The sequence below is a fragment of the Rattus norvegicus genome, chromosome 17 (assembly GCF_021556685.1).
Source record: "Rattus norvegicus strain SHRSP/BbbUtx chromosome 17, alternate assembly SHRSP_T2T, whole genome shotgun sequence".
Classification (NCBI taxonomy): domain Eukaryota; kingdom Metazoa; phylum Chordata; class Mammalia; order Rodentia; family Muridae; genus Rattus; species Rattus norvegicus.
The window spans coordinates 54,710,235-54,732,049 of NC_141550.1; the positions used below are offsets into that span (position 1 = coordinate 54,710,235).

The window sequence follows — 21,815 nt, forward strand, 5'->3', positions numbered from 1 at the left end:
AACAGACAAACATGTAAAGAAAAATCATCTGTGCTTTGGCACTTGGCTACTCCTGAATGAGCCCTCAGCCTGTCTTCTCAGTCTGCTTTCCTGTTTTGCTTTCATAATGCTACTCTCCTTTTAACCAAGCTTTATCCTAGATTCTTACTCAATGTTTTACTCTCTCTGTCCTTTGACCACCGTCTCCATACTTGTGGAGTTTGGCAGACCCTGAGACATCTCCTCCAATTCAACACACAAACCATGGAAATGTCTGGCCATCACAGTTACTGCTATGGTCTTGCTGGAGATTTTAGAAGTGCTTTATCTCTTACTGACTTCTGCTCATTTCCTAAAGCTTTCCCTCCTCTGCATTTCCATAGCCTCCTGCTTTCTTTCACATTGCCACCACACCAGCCGCTTCTGCTGACCATCTGATACTGGTCATTACATCACGTTTCTCACATGGCCATTGTTTTCCTTACTGCACACAAGTCCAAGACAATCTCACTTGCCCTCAAGATGTGAGCTTAGTGCCTGGCTCCAAACTGGGTTTTACTACTTTTCTAACCTTAAGCATGTGGCATGTAGCCTTTTCTCTTATCATCTGCCTCAATTGTAACATAGAGACACATATCCTGTAAGAGCTAAAACCAACCACATGCATATCAGAAATATAATAATGTCTGTCAAATCCATCCACAAAGCAACCTTCTTCCGTGCAACCAAGGGCTTTTGTTTGTTCCATCCTTCTGAAATATAAACATCACTTCCCAAAGTGTACACTCTGTCCTTCACTCAGGAAGGATAAATGTTTGTGGGTCTCTATTTGTGTGCTCTCTTGTCTTTACCTCAAAATTTTGTACTCCTGTGCTCTTGCTGAATCTCAAGTCTTACACCAGATATTCAGTAAGCTTCAGGTGATTATATTAAATTAAATGGAACTAATTCTGTCCACAGGTATTAAGTGTATATATTATTAGGGCTTCGTGTGATATTCTTTCCATGCATACAGCAATAACCAGTCAGATATGACATCTCTTTTATCTGCCCTCCTTACTTTCCCTAATCACTTAGTAGCTAATGACACTTTGAAAATTATATAGGAAGAAGATTTTTAAAGTGTACATATACTTGGATTGTGTTTCTCTCAGAATAGCAATTGAGTTTACTGAAAAGAGATCTACACAATTGATTCAGCCAACCTCAGAAATTCCTGCAGGTTCTATCCCCAAAGCCTTGAGGAGTTTGTCAGATCCCGAGATAGCTCCTTCCATTCAACACACAAACCATGGAAATCTCTGAGTGATCAGTTCACCGCTGAGTGCACTTTATTTTATGGAAAGGTAGGTTTGAGTTGCCCTCCAAATTTTCTTGAGGAAAGCTGAAAAAATGGAAACTTCTTAAGTAATTGATTTAGCTTCCCTGAAGGTCCCGGTTCTTGGCAAGACTGAGTAAGAGCAGAAACTGCAATAATATTCTTTTTTTTCTGTTGTGTTTTCAACATTTGTTTCTTAATCCATATAAAAGTACAGTTGCTATGAGGAAATGTTGTTGGGGTCACTCAGAACACAGGAAAGGAATCGAATTATTACACATAACCACACCCTGTAAAAGGAGAGCAGGTCTAATTCAGCTTCTATTTCTCTTCCTAGGAAAGACTTAAAATTAAGAGAAGCAGGACAGGAGCTGTGAGCTGACTTGAGAAGCAGGCAGTGCCCTCAGCAGGGCTAGGTAGAAGTTGAGGGTGCCCATCTTTTTTCCTCCTCCAGTATGTCTTAGAGGGCTCCCACAAGACTGTGTTGAGACCTGCTGTTGATGCTCCCACTGTGCCTACCTTTCCCATATTCTCTTTACCTCACTGAACCTGAGAAGTTAACTCCCTAAAACAGCATTTGGCTAAAAGCCCACAGGAGGATGCTATCTGTCAAAGCTCATTCTATGTTTGAAATTATATGAGGAAAACCGATGATGCACTGAATAGACTAATAGTTATATTTTACTTGCTGTGCACCTTTCTCTGGTAAATACAGGTTTCAGAGGAGAAATAGGTTTCACCAATACCGAGGGATCACCTTTTCATGTGACTGCCTTATAAACCCTGTCTGAACCCCCTGTAAGCTGGGCCTATGTGTAAAAGGAGAAAACATTAATCAAAGGAGGCCAAACCTCTGTCTCTCAGATTGTACTTCATAGTTTCCATATGAGCAAACATTGCTTTTTTCCCCTTCTGTTTATTATTAGAGATGTGACTCTTTTGTGAGAATAAGATCAAGATAGGAAAAAAGGAAAGTCCAAGATAGTGTTGAGTGTGTGTGTGTGTGTGTGTGTGTGTGTGTGTGTGTGTGTGCGCTGTGAGTGTGTACATATGCATGAATATGTGTGCACATGTATTTCAAGTTGAGATGAGAGAATAAGGGGTTTTGGGTGGGTAGGATCAATTTATAACACAAAGATTTCTTGGAAGGTGAGTTCATAGTGGTGACAACAGGGAATATATGTGAAAGAAAGAGGATTTGGAAGGAGTCTTGAGGAAGATAAATCCCTTTTCTGCTTTTTATTGTTGCCTCAGGTAAGCCTACTAGGCCTCAAGAATATGATGAAAGTTGGCCTGTAATCCTTGAGGCAATCTCTATAGTATTTGCAGAGCACTCTTGCCATTTCCCCCCTCATTTTGTTAGTTTTGCCATTATGTCTGGACTTTAAGCACCCTTGAACCTTCCACCATTTTCTTCCAGTGTGACAATATTTTCTTAGCTCCTATTTCTTGTTGATTATATGTATTTTTCAGGGAAGAGGAACTGCTTCATTATCTAGTCTCACGCTCATATTTTGGACTAGAAGAGGTGCTTCATTTGGAATTCTGTGTTTGTGCTCTGGAATTTTCAATTTTCTCTCAATTTTCTGCCACTAAGTTGAAGTGGACAGGAAACTACCTTCCCTAACATCCTGTATCTTCATCCTGTTGATGTGCTGTCTTTGATCTGCTCCTCTTAGCTTCTTGATTTTGAGGATGTAAATATGGAATAACTTACTACCTAGAACATCTCTTTAACAAAGCAATTGGCTGGGACTTGGTATTTCTGGGAAAAGAGGAAGAGGGGACCATGTAGGTCAGTTGACCTTATTTATAAGGGGTGGGTAGCATTCTCAGGTACCTATTAACTACCATCCCCTTAAACTAGAGGAATGTTCTGGTTTTATTTTCTGACTGCTTATAGGCAATTCAGAGTTTAAAGTATTTAGTTTATTTTGGGGGCTTGAATAACTTTCAATATTTATATTCTTTAAAATGCAAAAATCTTTAAATAGTTATACTGACATCCAGAGATAACAACTGAAAGTCTCATGCTTCCTAATTTTACTTACCATAAAGCTAATAAAATAGTGTGATACTCAAATAAAGACAGATAAGTAGACCAGTTAAGTGTAATAGAAAATACAGAAATAAACTCTTACATATATGATTAAATAATTTTAAGCAAAGGCACAAAGGTCATTTATTGAGGAATGATTCTGGGAAAACTAGATATCCACATATTAAAAACAGAAGCTGAGGGGCTGGGGATTTAGCTCAGTGGTAGAGCGCTTACCTAAAGCGCAAGGCCCTGGCTGGGTTCGGTCCCCAGCTCCGAAAAAAATGAACCAAAAAAAAAAAAAAACAAAAAAAAAAAAAAAAAAACAGAAGCTGAACCATTAACATGCATAATTATATATTTTAAGTCAAAATATATAAAAGGCCTCAATGTAAGAGCTAAATCTGTAAAACTCTTAGAAGAAAACATGGGAGGTATCTTAGTTAAGATTTTATTGCCATGGAGAGACATCCTGTCTAATGGAACTCTTATAAAGGAAAACATTTATTTGGGGCTTACTTACAGTTTCAGAGGTTTACTCCATTATCATCACAGCAGGAAACATAGGGGCATGCAGGCAGTCATGGTACTAGAGAAGGTGTTGAAAGTTCAAGATCTTAATCTGCAGGCAGCAGAAGGAGAGGGCCACACTAGGCTTAGCTTGAACAAATAAAACCTCAAGGCTCAAGTCAATAGTGACGCACTTTCTCCAAGAAGGCCACAGCTTCTAATAGTGTCACTCATGCTGGGCCAAGCATTTAAATACGAGTCCATGGGGACCATTCTAACTTAAGCTGCTATTGGAAATCTGAATGACATTGGACTCGGCAGTGATTTCTTATATATAGTATCAAAATTTCAGAAGACTATGGAAAATTATTTAAATGGGCTGCATATTAACCACATCAGAAATAATCTGATTGAATAATAGACCAAAATCTGTACTGTTTCACCAAAGAATATATGAGTTCACTACTCGGCATATGATACATACTTAATAGTATGGATTTGAAAAGATATGAGGCATGCACTAAAGGTTCCTAAGTTGAATATTTGGTCTTTAGTACAATAATGTTGAGAATTTGAGCTTTAGGAAGTAATTGGATCATAAGATCTCTAACTCCTCTGTGGTTTGGTCAACTGATAGATTTATAATTTGATAGATAATGAAATTTATGAGAAAACTAGTTGAAGGGAAAGATCGTTTGTCTCCCTCAGTGAGGACTGCTTCTGAAGGCTATATTTTGGTCTTGTTCATGATCTCTCTCTCTCTCTCTCTCTCTCTCTCTCTCTCTCTCTCTCTCTCTCTCTCTCTCTCCCTCTCTCTCTCTCTCTGTCTTTCTGTTTTTCGTTCTGTCTCTCTCTGTGTCTCTGTCTCTCTCTGTCTCTCTCTGTCTCTCTCTGTGTCTCTGTCTCTCTCTCAAACACACACACACACACACACACACACACACACACACACACACACACTTTCCTTCTAGTCTGTCAGGAGGTGGACAACATGGTTATCATCCATTTTCTCCACTATAACGTTCTGCCTTATAAGACCACAAATCCTTAAAATGGAGCCAAAGAACCATTGGCAGAAGTCTGTAAAACTGTGAGCCAAAATAAATCCTTCCTTGCTTAAAACCGTCCAGGCATTTTGTCACAGTAATGAGGCACAAACTAGCACGATACCAAAATCTAGAGAAATGCAAGCCCAAACCACACTCCTTATTATAATGGATACTGTAATTTAAGAAAAAAGAAAAAGAATAAAGGAAGAAGCAAAGAAGAAACAGGAAGTGTTGGTGACAATATGTTGATGCCAATAATAACATCATATGGTAAGACAATACCATACTTTTTAAAAACATTAAAATCCAAAGCAGCATATTGTGCATGTTCACAGAACTCAGCTTCAGGAACACTGAAATTACATGCTCAAAAATTTATCTTCATACTCATATTTGTGGCACCATTATTCATAATGGTTATAACATGGACTAAGATGTAGTATCTTTCCATCAATAGATAAACAAAATAAAAACCATGATATATGCACAGAATTGGAACAGTATCAGGCGTTTGAATGGTGAGATTTCTCACCTATACTATCATGTCAATGACCTTAAGTCATGAGGCTACATGAAATAAGCCAAAGAAAAAATAGTACTATATGATTCCACTTATAAGAATTATCTGGATTAAACATATTCATATAAAGTAAACTAATTTTTAGGGAATGGGTAAAAGAAAGTGAGCATTTCATATTTTTCATTTTTCAAGATTAAAATGTTCCTGCTCAACAATATGAGTATACTTTTAATGCTTCCTATTGGTCGACTTAGTAGTGCTTCTCATTGGCCTTGGGAGGTGGCTTAGCCACTGTAGTTCTTATCTGGCAAATATGAAGACCTAAATTTGATGTCTAGATCCAATGTTAAAGCCAGGTATGACTGAATATGCTTATAATCCTACAGTTTATAAAAACAGAGACACAAGGACCCCCAGGGGTTCCTGGCCAGCTGCCTGGCCTTCTCTATGAACTCCAGCATAATGAGACACCCTGCATCAAAACATAAGATGTAACAAATAGCATTCAGTGGTCCAGAGAAACCACACCACACTCATGTTTATCCTTTTCCTTCACACGTAAACATGTGTATGTGCATGTATGAACACATATACGCACAGACATATATATGTTTGTTCTTATAAGCATAGTTGTAATGGTCTATTGTCATGTGTATTTTATCACAGGAAGATAAATGGCCCAGATCTTCTGATGATAGTGAGAACTACATTCTGTTCTTTCTCAAACAAACCTGTTTTCTAATCCTGCTTTTATCACTAGCATTAAATAAATCTCTCTCCTTTGATAAAGGCCACATTTATTCATTATTCATTAGTTAATGTAGCCCTATTTATGTATTTGTTGTGGGGATTAAATCAAAAGCAACATTATTTTTATGTACCTTGTACAAAATTTAGTTCATAAAACACTCAACAAATTTTGGTTTCGTTTATTTACATATTCATGAACACACACTAGATTATAACAGAAATATGGTTTATGTGGAGACTTTCTTGCCTAAAATCAACCACGCATGCCCTGTGGTTTCTTCCTTACCATTTAAAAGGTCAGTATGAAGATGACCTGAGATTTGACTGGCCAGTGACATTCTGTAGCCACTTTTATTTCCTTGAACATCTCCTAGTGAACTTCGAATCTGTGTTAGCAAAAGAAGCAAAAACAAAAAAAACAAACAAACAAAAGCCCCATCTTTTTTTCCTACACAGGGTTTTCTGACAATATCAATCTTTTTATTTTCATTATGGGTAGGAAGTAGGTTAGATTTATTTACATGTACTGCTAATACACTGCCATTTCTTTCTATTTGCTATTTTTTTTGATTCATTTCTAAAGCTTCCACTATGCTGTCTTTTGCTGGAAAATGGGTCATTATCAGAAAAACCTGATCTCTTTCTCAGTCCTCACCCAGCACTCTCAGGATGCTCAAGCTGCAGACCTGGGAGTTGACTCCAAAGTTGGCACACTGTGCGACCTATTACCATGGTGACATCTCATCTATGCTTATGCCTACTGTATTAGTATCAGACACAGCACACAGTGTGACTGTGTGCTATTCAGTGAAGGCAAATCAGAGGAGGAAAGAAGAAAAGGGGATAAAAATGAAAGTGGATTTCTGTGATATCTGTCGGCCAACTGAGAGGCAGAAGCCTTGTATAAAGCAACATAAAAGCGTTGGCTTATTAGCCACAGAAAGCAACATGATTCCAAAATCATCTTCAAGTTCTCCTGAGTACTTCCCTCTTTGTGACTCAGGTGCTGAGCCAGTTTCTACCATTCAACTTCTGGAGTATATGAACTAGTATGCTGTAAGTTGGGATGATGGAAACTTTTCTATGGGTGAGTTTATAAGTTCTATGTCGGTAATTGCTAGAGGATCTCAAAAGGAACAGGCAAAGACTCAGAATCGTATGTCAAGTGATACAGCAGAGAAAGGCAGTGTGGCCCTGTGCTCAAGCTTCACAAGGCCAGCAGCATCGCACGAGGACACAGAGCTCAGGTCCTCCTTGGACTCTCAGAGATTGTTGTACGATGGAAAAGGAGTAGAAGCTTTTCCTAAGCCCTAATCTGCATTACTCTCATGCATCCTCATGAAGTAAGTGTGCTTTCTTACCCCAACCCATGTTCTTCATACTGTGTTCTTTTAGCTCTATTAGTGTGTACTAAGTATAAATTGTGGAGTGTTTCATTAGGGCATTTCTGTTTATGAATACCATACTCTCTGGTCGCATTAATCATTTATCATCACCCTTAATGCACTCTGCATCCTTTCCTCTTTGACCTTTATTTCATTAGGTTCTCAACATTCACATTAGTTAATTAATTAATTAATTAATTCACTTTACATTCCAATTATAGCCCTTCTCCTCCCAATCCCATATCCTCCCTTCAGATGGCCCCCCTCTACCTTCTCTGAGAAAGGGGAGCTCTCCATCCCTGAGTATCACCCCAGGCTAGCATATTAAGTCACTGCAGACTAGGTGTATCCTCTCCCATTGAGGCCAGACAAAGCAGCCCAGTTAGGAAAACAGCATCCACAGGCAGGCAACAGAGTCAGGACAGGAACCTACACCAGTTGTTGGGGGAGCTGCATGAAGATAAAGCTGCACGTCTGCTAAATTTGTGCAGAGGGGCCGAGTCCAGCCCATGCATTCTCTTAGGTTGGCGGTTCAGTCGTTGGAAACCCTCAAAAATCCAGGTTAGTTGACTCTGTTGGTCTTCTTATGAAGTCTGTTTCCCTTCCAGGTCCCCAAATCCTTCTCTCACCTCTTCCACAAGACTCCCTCTGTTTTGGTCTCAGAGGTTCTTATTTTCTATCAGTTGATATGACAACTATTTGAGCTTGGTGATATTATTTATACTAATTTGCAAATGATAAGAAGAAAGATTAGAGAAATCCCATAAATATTTCTAGAGGATTAATGGTGCTTTATTTCTCAGAACCAAGAAGCCTTGCTGACTACTTTTCCTACAAGAGGTGGAAGGACAAAAAAAAAAAAAAAAACCACACTGAAGAAATGGTTCAGCATTTCCTTCTAGGCCCGAATACACTTGATGAATGACTCCTGAGTGCCATACTCTTTGTTTCCTAATTATGTCACATAAGGTCCCAAAGAATGACAACATATGCAATCTACCTGTGTGACATTTGTTCCTATTGTCAGCATATCTGATTCAGAAAGGACTCAGCTGATGGTCATGACTCCCTTTTTATACTCATGACCTCTAAGTATATTCTCAGTCTTTATAAAGAAGACAATCTCCTCTCTTAGTTTCCAGGTACTGATTTATGCTACTCTCATCATCAAGTTCCTCATACCAAAATCTACAAGCACACATATATTTTATTTTGTTGCTGGGAAACAGTCAGGAGGGCTGTAGATATCAAACAAGTGAAGAAGCTTGAGGGAAGTAAGCCACTCAGGTGATGGTCTCACTTCCTCCTCTGAAACCTTTTCCACTTGTCTTTTACTTACTCCATTGGCCCCATCTTTTCTTTACTAATCACTGTGAATTTGTTGAAAACTTCCTCGATGGGAATTTTTATTTTCTTAAAGTGCCAGATGTTTCCTTAATGGCTACAAGGTCAAAAGGTGTAAGGAAAACTCAGAGACTCTCTTATTGCTTTAGAGAGCTATCTGCCTCAGGAGCCTCCCCTCTGCCTGCAGGTGGCACTGACCATCTGTATTATGTCCCTGCACCATAACCTTCGATGCATACCTCAGTGCTACATTATTGTCATTGCTTGCCCCTACTCCCTCCTATTTCCTGGCCAGTCACTAAGGAGTTAGGGATGTCTGTCTGCCTCCTGCCATCCACTTTGGAGTGGATGGATAGATATTAAATAGAAGAAAGTTCTGGTCAATGAAAGACAAGGTTGTCAATATTATCTCCCAGTTTCCCTTTGAAAATAATGGATCTGAAGGTGGTGAAGAGGAGAGATTTGTATTGAAGATTAATTTGCTGAGCCTTTTTATTTCTATGACTGATCTTGCAATGGTTTTTATAGGAAAGTCAGGGTCTGGGGAAAATGTTTTTGTGAACTTTCTAGTGATATGAGAATGGTCCAGTACATAGGCATGGATCATTAGGAAATGGTATTCTGAAACGTAGAAGGCAACGTGGCTTTTGGAGTCAAGGCTTGGATTTCATGTGTCAGTTGAGTCTCAATGATTGTCCTCAGCCTTCTGAATGGGAGAGGGAGCTTTAACATAATAACAGAGAGCCATGGGCCCAGGGAGTGACTCACTTCCTCCTGCTAGCTCCTTGTGTGGTTGGGCTGAGGCAGGATTTGGAATGTATTTGGAGTGACCCCTGATGTGTTCTCACCCCCCACAAAGTAACTTTAAAAATATCTTTGTGTCTAACCGGACATGAGTTAAAGTCAAAATGACTTTGTCCTAGCCAATAACATAGGTCACACTGTGTGTAGGGGCAGGGATGCAGCTGGAGAATGATGTTTGTATTGCCTCACTTACCAAAAGTGCCTCTTGGGAAGAAGAGAAATGTCAAAGAGGCCATCCCAGGAGGGACAAGCTTAGCCTTGGACCAGAGTTTCTTAGCACAGCTACTGAATGAAGTCATGCCATTCCAGTGATTGCTAGTGGGGCCCATGGGAAATGTGGAACCATGTGTTGAAGGGGAGCTACACACACACACACACACACATACACACACACACACACACCAGAGAAAGAGCTGGAGGAGGGGCACACACATGAACACCCCAAGTGTATGCAAAGGTAGAGAGATTCCTTTCCTCTCACCACCTGACAAGTGCTAGAGCTGCAGATTAGTGGGGCCAGCATGGCTGCGGAAATTTCTGTGGATGAAGGGGACTGGATGGAAAAGCACCTGCTCCATAATTTCTGTGCTGACAACAGGCCTTGGTGACAATGCACAGGCTTCAGTCAGTTGCTGAGTGTGTCTGTGGAATAAGCACTGAGAGTATCCTGGAGAAAAAGAAGCCAGAGGAAGAGAGAGCCAGCTCTGTTTTGCTAAAAGAGAGATTAAATTTCAACCCCTGGAGGACAACAAAGAGTGAAAATGAAAAATGAAAAAGAGAAAAAAAAAAACTAAGCCCGGAGCTCATTTCTGGTGCTTTTCAATACCATTTTCAATGTATACCTGTCCTTCAAAAAGTTAAAGAATGACAGATGTGTGTGTTTCAACACCAACTGTCTTGGATGATGCCAGGGGCAGCTGGGCATCTCCCTGACCTTTCTTTCTGGATAGAGTTGTGATGGGGAAAGAAAGCATCACCCTCCACCTTCTGTCTGATCCAGCACAGCTGTGTTTGCTCATTCCTGAGAACCGGATGAGTTTCCTTAGCCCTTGGTTGATATACCGTACCATCTTCAGTGCAGCTGTAATTTTAACAAGGGGGAAGCCGACTTGAACCTTTCTAATCCTTACTGCAGACACCTTGAGCTCCTGATTCTGCCGTATGTATGCACGTGTGTTTAAGGGCTTCTACTAGCTGTTGTTCTGAAAATGTGGCTCATTCCAAAGATAAAGAAGGAAAGAAAGGAAAGAAGGAAGAAAGGAAGGAAGGAAGGAAGGAAGGGAGGGAGGAAGGAAGGGAGGGAGGGAGGAAGGAAGGAAGGAAGGGAGGAAGGAAGGGCGAGCTTCAAAAACACATCTGCCTTATTCTAACCAAGAGATTTGTTACTTTAACATTTAGAAAACAAAGTCAGTGTTGTTATCCTATGTTTACTATACCATTTCTGTTTCCTTTTTTGGGGTCAAGTGGTGGATGCTATTTCCCCTCTTCTCCTTGAACCATAGAGAAACTAATCCAAAATTAAAACTATGAGAGGCGTGGGGGTGAAGGCTTGAAAATCAATTGCAGATAGTCTCAGAATTGCACAACCAACTTGAGGGTTTTTTTTTAAGACTTGTATGTTGGGAGGGAACTGTTTTATGAATGGACATAAGCCTGATACTCAGAATGCGTGGGATTGGTCTGAGAGCCTTGTCTGGGTCAACTGTCACATCTGGCTCTTATGAATCTGGCACAATGTGACTCATGGATACACAAATAGTAATCCTTGATAGTGACCACTTGTGACTTGACAAACAATGTCAAATGCCAGAGAACTGTTGTGGCTACTTGGCTGGGTTAATCATGCTCTCATGTTAGGTGGGCAGTTAGGAAAGGTCTTTTCTCTTGTCAGGAAGTGACCAAGTTCTAGGTATTCTCTCTTCACTCTAGGACCTCAAGTAGCCCTGTCTGACATTTTTCAGCTCTAGAATCTCCCTGCACTGTCCCCTTAGAAGTGCCAGTAGAGGGCATGAGGCTATATTGGCAGCAAGGCTGCGTTTTAACCCCATCCTGATGACATACTCCATAATGTGGTGAGTTATTTAACTTCCCTGTGTGTCTATCCCCTCATCTCATGAAAAGGAAGTATAATTTAATGAAATTAAAATATACCAAGCATGTATTAAAAACTTTCTAAGTGTTTGGCCCTCTCCTAACCAGGATATTAGAACAGTTTCTGTTAAATTTTTAACAATATGACTTGGATAGTTTCTTTGCCTGTCAGGAAATCGACACACAGCACATTGGTAGTAAGGTCTGGAATCAGGAGTTCTCAATCCCTTTCTCCAGAGCATCAGTTGCCAGCTAAGTGCACTGCTGTTTCTAAAGAGACACCCATTGCTGCTTTCTCACGTAGGTAAGAGAACAGTGCTACTAGTCTTTCAGAGGCTGAGGACAAAGGTGTTGATTCACACTACAGAACAAGACCATCCCACAGATTGTAATTACTCAGCTCCAGATATCCACAGTGCTAAAGCAGAGAAAGGGCAGCTCAGAGACTCTTCTGACTACAGAACTAACCAGACAACAGCACCAAAGATGAGGGTAGAGAACATAAAATTTAGTGACTCATGGATGGGCCAAAGAACAATGCAAAGCAGAGCAGATGTACGAGGCCAGGAGAATCAGTTTGCTATTGTTCCTATCAGTTTCTCCCCTCCGTCTCACTTGTCTCTTTTTAGTAGTGTTTTAAGGGTTTCACACACTTTTCTCAGAAAGGCTTCTGAGCATGGTGGGAAAAGGTGCCTCCTCCCAGCTAGTTGTCCTGTACACCATCAGTGTTTGTTTTCCTGTGTGAGTTCTATGGCTCAGATCTGCATTGGGGTCTATCCCTAGCGGCCTCCTGAGCTGCAGCGCAGTTGTGTGTTGGGAAGATAGCTTTCTTTTTCTGTGTACCACCTGAAGATGTTTGGGTAGGCGGGGCTTGATTAGCAGCACTCCCAGGTCCAAAAGACAGAAGAATGAGAATGGTTTGTGCCCGTTGTCCAAAGGTTAGAAAATGGATCTCATAAATGAGCAGTTTAAGGAGGTTATGCCATCTGTTATAGACCTTATTTTTGTGGGATCCTAAAATATCTCAAAAATTATCCTCTTCTCTAGCAATTGAATGGGCAAGAGGCCATACAAACAGTAAAACTTTGAAGGCGGGACAAGCAGATACTAAAAGCTAAAGGGAAACTGGAGAGATCAGGGTCTGGTTTTGCTCTCTTCTGTCATTCTTCTCAGTTGTAAGAGCAGCCTTGAGACTTGAGTATATTTGTAATTTCGCAGAACTGCCCAGGGGCCAGGTTGTGTTCTGTGGGCGAAGGCAACTGCTAGGCCAGCCTCACAGATTCCAGGTTCCTCGGGGCCACTGGATCTTGTGGGAGTGTGGGAAGCTGTTACTTACGAAAGCAGGCACTAACAAGCCAGCCACATACTCACCATGCATTTTTGATCGTTAACTGTGCTTGGCACTGTTCCATCTACATTACACATATTAATTATCATAATAACCAGTCTGGAGAAGTACCATTTCATTCCCATTTTGGATATGGGGAAACACATAGTAGTAGATGTCAAGCCCTGTAAGTGAACTCAGAAGTGTAATCCAGAGGCTGTATTGACCACTGTGATGATCTACCTCCGTGTATAGAAGGTCACAGGTCACATGAAATAAAAGTTCTGATGTTTATCAAATCAAGAACAAGAAATGGTGGCAGTAAGTGGGACACTGACCTAAGGCTCCTGGGTTTGTTGTGAACTTTGTTGGTGTCTAGATTCAAACCATGGATGAAGGGATTTATGTCCACCTGACAAGAACTAACAAGCCACTCTGACATTAAATAAAACATGGGGATTTATAAATGTTTGAAGGATTAATCAATGCCTGAGAACTAGCAAACAATTCTAGTTCGGCATTTGCAGGCAACGCTTTCCACAGACTGCCCATTGTAACATTTCAGTACTATGAGAATGAGAGGCACAAATTTAGGCACATTGGGGCAGAAATACCATAGTTTCTAAAGGAAAAACTTATTGTACATTCCTTCAAAGCATGAGTGAATTCTTCATACAAATGTCTTCAAACCACGAGTGACTGTCTAATTCTGTGACTGGTTAAAATTGTTTCATTTACTTAAACAGTTCATGGACTGGATTTGGGCTCAGAAACTGAGAATTTACTCTATGATGAATCCATCACACACAGGTAAAGCCCCAGGGACCATCTCTGACACTCCTAATAGAGTTTTTATACTTACTAAACTCTAATTAACACATATGCAGCCACCAATTTGTATCTCTGCCAGATGGAAATGTTGATCAGCCAAGTGGTCAAGAAGGAGTAGTGAAGAGACTACACACACATGCGTATCTGACCATTAAGTGTAAAAGTGCATCAAACTATCCTTGGTGTTTGATAATCCTTAAAATCCTTCATTTCACACACTGAAATGGATCCCAAGGGTTTTTTTTTTTCCTTTTCTTGGGACACACATTTGGGGGCTAAGTACTTTTTGTCTGACTCGATGAAGCTAGAGACTGTGCCATGACTGTGTTCCTCTGCACACTTGCTAGAACAATGCACACATTTGTGGTAATTCAACCTTGGCTGCTGCACTAATTTTATTCATAATAATGTCCCTATTATTGTAAAACAATACCACAAGAGTCACATATCACACAACTTCTGCTGGAAGCCCTCCAGTAAGTCTCAAGACTTGTCATTTTTAATTTGCCAGCCATGTCACTGAGGAGGTCTCTGGAAAGTCCTCCTACTTTGTCTTGCACCTTTCCAGACACTTGCACTGTCTGCCATGGCTCTGCACTGGCTTCTAAGTCTGTGTACCTTGACTACACAGCTTTGCTTTTATCTGCTTCACTGCCTGGTCAGCCTGCTGCATTCTGTATGCATCTTGATACATTCTAGCAGTGCTACCTCCTCTCAAATTCAGATTTGTCTATTTACCTAATTGTTAGCTGGACATAGACATCTGGGATTCGCAGACAGACCTCACAGTTAATATGTTCCTAACTTAGTCCACTGTGTTCGTACTTCATAGGGAGTTGAGCAGATATGAGGGAGTAACTTGACAGTGAAAACTCTCCATATCTCCTTAAATCCAGTATACAACTGAGTCTTACAAAACTATGTTTGAAAATGTCTAGACCCTGTTATCGTCCTCATCATGGTCTCATATAGGTTGCTGTCTCTCACCCTCACCAGACTGCAGTCCTTTTTGCTGCCTCATCTTGTCACTGTCTTCTCTACTGTGACCTTCCTTATACCGCTCAGTCTCATATGAAACACATATAATCTTTAGGCCAAAGACCATTTGTCCAAGATTTCCTAAAGTTTTATACTATTTACATGACACAGTAAGCCTGAATGACTTAGTGTAGATGCCTTTGTGTCTATTGTGTGTTGTTCTGTAGGCATGCGTGTAAGGCAGACACACATGACTTCAACTATATGGGATTTATGGTGTTGATTTGCAAGTTTTGAAAGCATGTATTTGGGAGTGGGGAGTATACTCTACAGTAGAAATTGAGGAAATCAGACAGGCAGTTACATGGAAATTAAATTAAAATTAAATTACATTAAATTAAAATGTAAGCTCCTTTAAGTCAGCTGCTCACAGTCTCTTTTTATGCCTCACAAGACTGTACAAAGTTCCTCGTTTCATTCATGTGATTGAGTTCAGTCCCAGGAAAGACGGAGCTTGCATTAATCAAAAGCAGATGGCAGTAACTGAGGCTTTACAGGTTCACTTCTATGCCAGTCTTTGAGGAGAAATGGAGTGGATTTCAGAAGCAAAATATTTGTATTTGATGAGTTGTAGTTGGGGAAGGTTTTATTTTTGAATGGAAAAAAAGCCCCAAAGAGCCAAGAAGACACTAATGGATAAAATGCTTTGCACATATGGGATGGAAAATTGTTGTCTCTTAAGTCAAAATGCAGCTTCTGGAGATCACAGTGGCTTCGACTCACAGGTGCCTGACCCACAGGCCACAGCCCTGCCCCATGTGTTTGGCCTCAAGCCTCTCCTCCAGCCGGCCATGGGAGAAGATCAGGTTCAGTAATGGAGAAACTTCTAGAACTGCTTGAAAATACTACTCATGCCAAAGAAGATTCCCCTCCTTTTCCTTCTCACCCTTTTATCCACACACAGGAGCACTAAACAACTAAATAGCGCTCTTCCCAGCTTCCTCCTGGCTTGGGTTTTTGGCTCCTGCTCCTCAGAGCAGCAGCTGGTTTTCAGCTGATGTGGGGTTCACACACTCCATGCTAAGTCACTCAGATTCTTCATAAAGAAAAGATGTCCTTTGATTTGTTTGTTTTCATTACTTTTAGATGTTGTTCCTACAGCGCTGCCTTGCTTTATACAAGCTTAACCCTTTTTCCAGAACACACCATTTATACATGCAGAGTAAATCAGGATTGGGATGCACCTGGAAGGAAGAATATAAGGGGAAGATCTGAGGAAATTTAATTTTTAAAACACATTTTTCTTTCGTTTTGCATGGAATCTTATGATAATACAAATGATTGCTTCCCCTCATTCTTTCTCCCAAAGGTTCTACTTCTTCTTCACTAGCTTATTTTGATTGATAGGCATAGAAGAGTCTCAATATGGGACTCATACTAGGTCCCAGGCAGCAGTTTCTACCAAGCAGTAGCCCTAGTGTTGTGTGTCTCTCATCTGCTTTATGCAGTGTGCATCACCAACATATTATTAAACAAAGGTGTTAAAGTTGGTATGTTCAAATCAACACCAGGTCTCGTAAGTCATACTGTTGGGACAACTTAGAACATTCTGCATATGTGCTCTGGATGCTGAATTGTTTGAGAATGGTGCTGGGATAACCTGGGAAACTCGTGATGGCAGCACGGCTAGTTTGTGGACAGCCACGGTCCTGTGACATGTTTGGAGCCTTGTTAGCAGATAACTTTCTCTTTAGCATCTTCAGGCCTCAGTTGGTCGCCCTTAATTTCACAGTGTCACCCTCTTTCCTCGGCTTCTTGTCTCCATATCTCCTATATTTTAGTAGCACTGGCAATTACATTTCAACAATGCCATTATAAGCCACTCAGGTCTCTCACTCCTTTGAAGATGCCCAGCTCACTTTGTGTGTCTGGTCCTCAGTTTCATTTGATAGAAAAGCACGAGGAGGTGCTGGCCATGCAGTGGCAGAACTGCATGTGGAGGCTTAACCTTTATTCACATCATACAGTGTAGACTGAGGGAGGAAATAATGCCTGATTTCTCACATGACCTTGCTTTATGAAATATCTTGGCATCTATAGATATTCTTTCAACAGTAGCTGCTCACATTTAGTTGTGCTTAGTGGATCTGAATGATGTTTTACTCCAGCCTTCTAGTCCTCCTTACACTATTTTTAACTAACACCATTTGTGAGGATAGGTTAGGTTCATAACTCATACAAGATCATGGACTCTAGTTGGTGAGGAAGGAGTTTGATCACAAATGTCTACATCATGGTGTAGATAATCATGCTAAACAGAAAATAAAAAAATGATTTGTTCTTCATGAAATCAGTTTCAGGATGATGAGATGAAGAAGAAATTTTTAAGAACAGGGGTAAAAGTTGGTGAGATTTTTACTATATGAATGTGAGCCATTTTACTGGATCTACTTCCTACCCCAACACACACATACATGTACCAGAGCACATAGAAGTCTATGTATATAGACTATAAAAATGCTGCTTAAGGAGTTGGGGGAGGGGGGCATTGAGGGCTCCAAAGAAGATAGGAACTCCATAGTAAGACCAACAGAGTCAAATAACCTGGAGACTTGGGGGCTCTCAGAGACTGCGCCACCAACCAAAGAGCATACACAGGCTGGATATAGGTCTGCTGCACATATGTACCAGATGTGTAGCTCAGTCTTCATGTGGGTCCTGAACAACTGGAACAGGGGCAATCCCTAAAGCTGTTGACTGAATGTGGGATGTGTTCTTCTAGCTGGGCTGCCTTGCCTGGCCTTAGTGGGAGAGTCTCTCGGAGACTTAATGCACCAGGATGAGGGATATCCAGAGGGACCCTCCACCCTCTCAGAAAAGAGGAGGATGGGTGAGGGGAAGGAACTTAGTAGGGCGGACTGAGCAGACAGCAGTTGGGAAGTAAAATGAAGGAATAAATAAATAAATAAATAAATAAATAAATAATGCTGCTTCAGATAACAAGATGTATTTTTAATTAAGTGCCATAATCCAAGAGTGAAAGTTAAAGAAACTGAACAAGTGCTACAATTCCCCCTGCCCCAAATAAATGTTCTTTAAAACACTTCCACACAGATGTATTTTGCTAACATTGCTATTCAGAAACCACTCAAATCAACCTCCTATGGTCTTTTCCTAGAATTTTCTGTATAGATTTATGTCTTACAGACTTTCCAAAGCTTTTCATACCTTGTAAGAACACACTCCCAATTTCTTAGTTTGTCACATGTACCATCTTGTTCTTTTTTTTTTTTCTTTTTTTTTTTTTTTGGTTCTTTTTTTCGGAGCTGGGGACCGAACCCAGGGCCTTGCGCTTCCTAGGCAAGCGCTCTACCACGGAGCTAAATCCCCAACCCCACCATCTTGTTCTTGATGTCTCCCTTTGCTCACACCAGGCACTCAGCACTCATGATGATTCAGATGTAGAAAAAAAGAAACCCTTGGATCCTCTACCCTGTATTCTGGCTATTCCTCTGGCTTCCATCATCTCTGGGGATATTATGCTCCTGTTCTTTTAGGCAGGGCTTGGCTTGTAAGTGCAGAACTACAAGGACTTCCCCAATCTTTCATTTAGACTATCATGTGCAGACCCTTTAAAGTAGAGAGTTACACAGCAATAAGCATGGCATATTTTACATTGTCTGTCACATAGCTTTCTTTTTTTCATTTTTGACCTATCAACTTTCTTAGTTAAAGTTTCTGATGCTGTAATAAAACACCACAACTGAAAGCAATCTAGGGGAGAAAGGGTTCATTTGTCTTACAACTCTCAGCTCACTGAGCAGGAACATGGAGGCAGGAACTGAAGTAGAAGCCATGGAGGAATGCTACTTCTTGGCTGACATTTTATGGTTTGCTCAGCCTGCCTTTCTGTATGACTCAAGAGTACTTACCCAAAGGTAGAATCCTCTGCTACCTCCCCTCCTCCCCCTCCAAAAAAACCCACCACAGGCTTGGCCTGATCAAAAAAAAAAAAAGTACCTTGCATACTCACCTGCAGGCAATCTGAGGGAGGCATTATTTCAATTGAGGTTTGTCTTCCAAATAATTGTAGCTCGAGTCAAGTTGACAAAACAGTGGCCAAAGCTTCAATGTTTTCAGTTCTATCAATGACCCTATCTTTATTCTTCAGATAAAGAAGCTGACACAGACAAGAAGTGGAACATGTTCAAGACTATGAACTTGGTAATGGGCAGAGCCCAGACTGCAGGAATGCTGAGCTGTCCCTCCGGCCCCCTTCTTTTCCTAAATGTCCACTCAACAGAGAGGAGGTCATGGAGTGTTCCAGGTTGCCTTGCAATGCCTCATAACTTGACTTGCTATATATTCATGACTCGAGAAAGCTGAACTGATGTTTAGCATAAATTTATTAAATAATTGAGTTACTTTTTTTTTTTTTGGTTCTTTTTTTTTTTTTTTTTCCGGAGCTGGGGACCGAACCCAGGGCCTTGTGCTTCCTAGGTAAGCGCTCTACCACTGAGCTAAATCCCCAGCCCCTTATTAAATAATTGAAGAAAGATCTTTCCGGTTTCTCCTGCCCTGGTCGGTAAAGTAAAACAAAACAAAACTGGAGTTTCTGTATGGCATTTACCTTAAATGAAAGACATTTCTAGGTATATAGGAATCTATATTAGATATACCATTAGAATGTATCTAAGCGTTATTGTGGTCAAACTAGGGCTGATGCAAATATTAATATTTCTCTCTCTCCCTCCCTCCCTCCCTTTGTCCCTCCTTCCCTCCCCATCCCGTCTCTTCTCTACTATCTTTGAGGTAAAGTTCAGCTATGTTAACCAGGCTTCCTTCAAACTCCTTTCTAGCCCAGGCTGCCCTGGAATTACAATCCTCTATCACAACCATTCCAAGTGCTAGGGTAACTCCTATGTGTTCCAATATTCAGCTCAGACATTGCTCTTTAATTTCAGTTTTGACTTCTCAAAGCTCCATAGGACCCAAGCGTGCTGTTAATTTTTCTCACACACATGATGCTCATCTTTGCAATTATAGCGGGCCCGAGTCATAGTCCAGGCTGTAGGAGTCACCTGAGCTTTCTTGGGAGGCGTGGACTAACCTGGACTGCATAGGAGCACAGTGTGCAGGACTGAGGTGACAGTGGGAAAAGAGAATCCATCAGGCTTCATTTTATTACACAGGCATAATCAAGTCAGAATATTAATGTGGTAATTGCTTCCTCCTTTGCATTTACAGAGAGAGAGAGAAAAACAGCTGGGGTGGTTGACATCTGAAACAGGAGCCACTGATCAATCGTTACTTGCACAGCAGATGGGCTTGGTTTATGAATAAGCAACAAATGTGAAAAAGAGATTGATGGGTTGAGCCAGGCTTGCTTCATGCAGGGACATTTAACCTTTCCTGATTGCCACTGGCCCAAGGTTCATACAGCGCGATTGCTTTTATTACGGTCAGAGAACTATAGTCACTGAATGTGGTAAAGAACAGAACAAAACTCTGCTGAGAAAATACACAAGCAGAACTGAAGGATGTCTAATGATTCTTAGAGCAAAGCATGATCCTGACTGTATTGTGATCCATGACAGTGGAGTCCCCCTACCTGTGTTCGTACTCTTAGCAGGTACAGAAATCAATTTCTCAGAAAAGTAATTCCTTATGAGGAATAGGGACACCATATGAGGGGATCCTGGACACATGTAGTTTGAAAGCTGTTCATAAACAAAAACCATGTATCCTCAGTATCTTTGGAACACACCCTCCGTTATTGCTTACAGCTGTGTATTTAGGAGTGCATTTCTTCAAGTCACATAACCGACGGAAGCGCATTAAAACACAGTGTCCCAGAGAGGGGTGACCTGTTGCCTGCTGAAATATTAGTTTGTAGGATTCTTTCTAGACTTCAGTTTCCAAACTAGCAGAAAACAAAAACAACTCTCAGAGATTTTGACCAAATGATAGAGGAGAGTTTAAGGTGTGGAGAGCTGTGGGCAAGCTTAGGCCACAGGCTCTGTCTTTCCTTGGCTCTGCTCTATATGGTCTTGAGAATCTTGGCCTTGCAGCATGCCATCTTGTCTGGGTGGTAGGGTCTCAGTTATTTGAAAGATGCCTTTCGGGAAAAATCATGTAATAGTTTGTCACTATTGCCATGGTTGGTGGTAGTGTTTTTTGTGAAGTTTTTGTTTTTTGTTTTGAACTCCAGATTATTGGCTTTTTATTTTAGTTTCTTTTTGTCAGAGGAAAAATGAATTAACATCCATCTCACAGGCTTGCTCGGCTGTTTAGTTCCAAAGTCCTGTTCAGTTTTTGTTTCTTGTCTTGCTTCTGTTTTGGCTTGATTTCTTCATGATAATGCTGGACGTGGAGCTGAGAATCATTTACTCCAAGCAAGCGCTGTAACTGAAGCCCGAGCCCAGCCCTCCGTACCACCACAGACTTCTGAAGCTGGGAAAGCTTTAGAAGCTGGGAGTTTTCTGATTCTCTCATCATTATGTTTCTCCTCAGTCTTTAGATAGAGGTAAGTGTGGGTTTGGAGAAAAGCAAAGGAAAGCATGTAATGGACAACTATTCTGAATTATGCAAAGTAGCTCTTACTCAGGGTCAACTAAATTATATCAACTTGCCCTTTAGTTTACCCTTATTTTGCAAAAGGAGAAAAAAGAAGGAAAACTAAATAGGACTGTGTGATTTGGGAAGCCAAATTGATAATCTGATATAAAAGTTGCTCTGCTAAATATAAATTATTAAGTGTAGATTTTTTCCCTAGGATATTGTATTCATTTTTTGATATTACCTAGAATGATGTATTGGATAAAAATCAATTTTGTAAGTATATAAATATGTCATAAATAAATACTTTGACTTATTTCTCACAAAAAAGAA

The 21,815-nt window shown here is 40.6% G+C and overlaps 1 long non-coding RNA gene across 4 annotated transcripts in view; it reads left to right on the top strand.

Annotated features, from left to right (window-relative positions):
* The first annotated feature begins 21,248 nt into the window (after positions 1–21,248).
* Positions 21,249–21,815, top strand: part of LOC120097772 (uncharacterized) — a 32,799-nt gene continuing 32,232 nt past the window's right edge. For 2 of the 4 annotated variants that reach the window (XR_015641288.1, XR_015641291.1), the window contains exon 1: positions 21,304–21,450. This is a non-coding gene — a long non-coding RNA (uncharacterized LOC120097772). Of the gene's footprint in view, positions 21,451–21,815 lie in introns of all 4 variants that reach the window. The other 2 variants (XR_015641289.1, XR_015641290.1) reach the window with 2 other exon arrangements.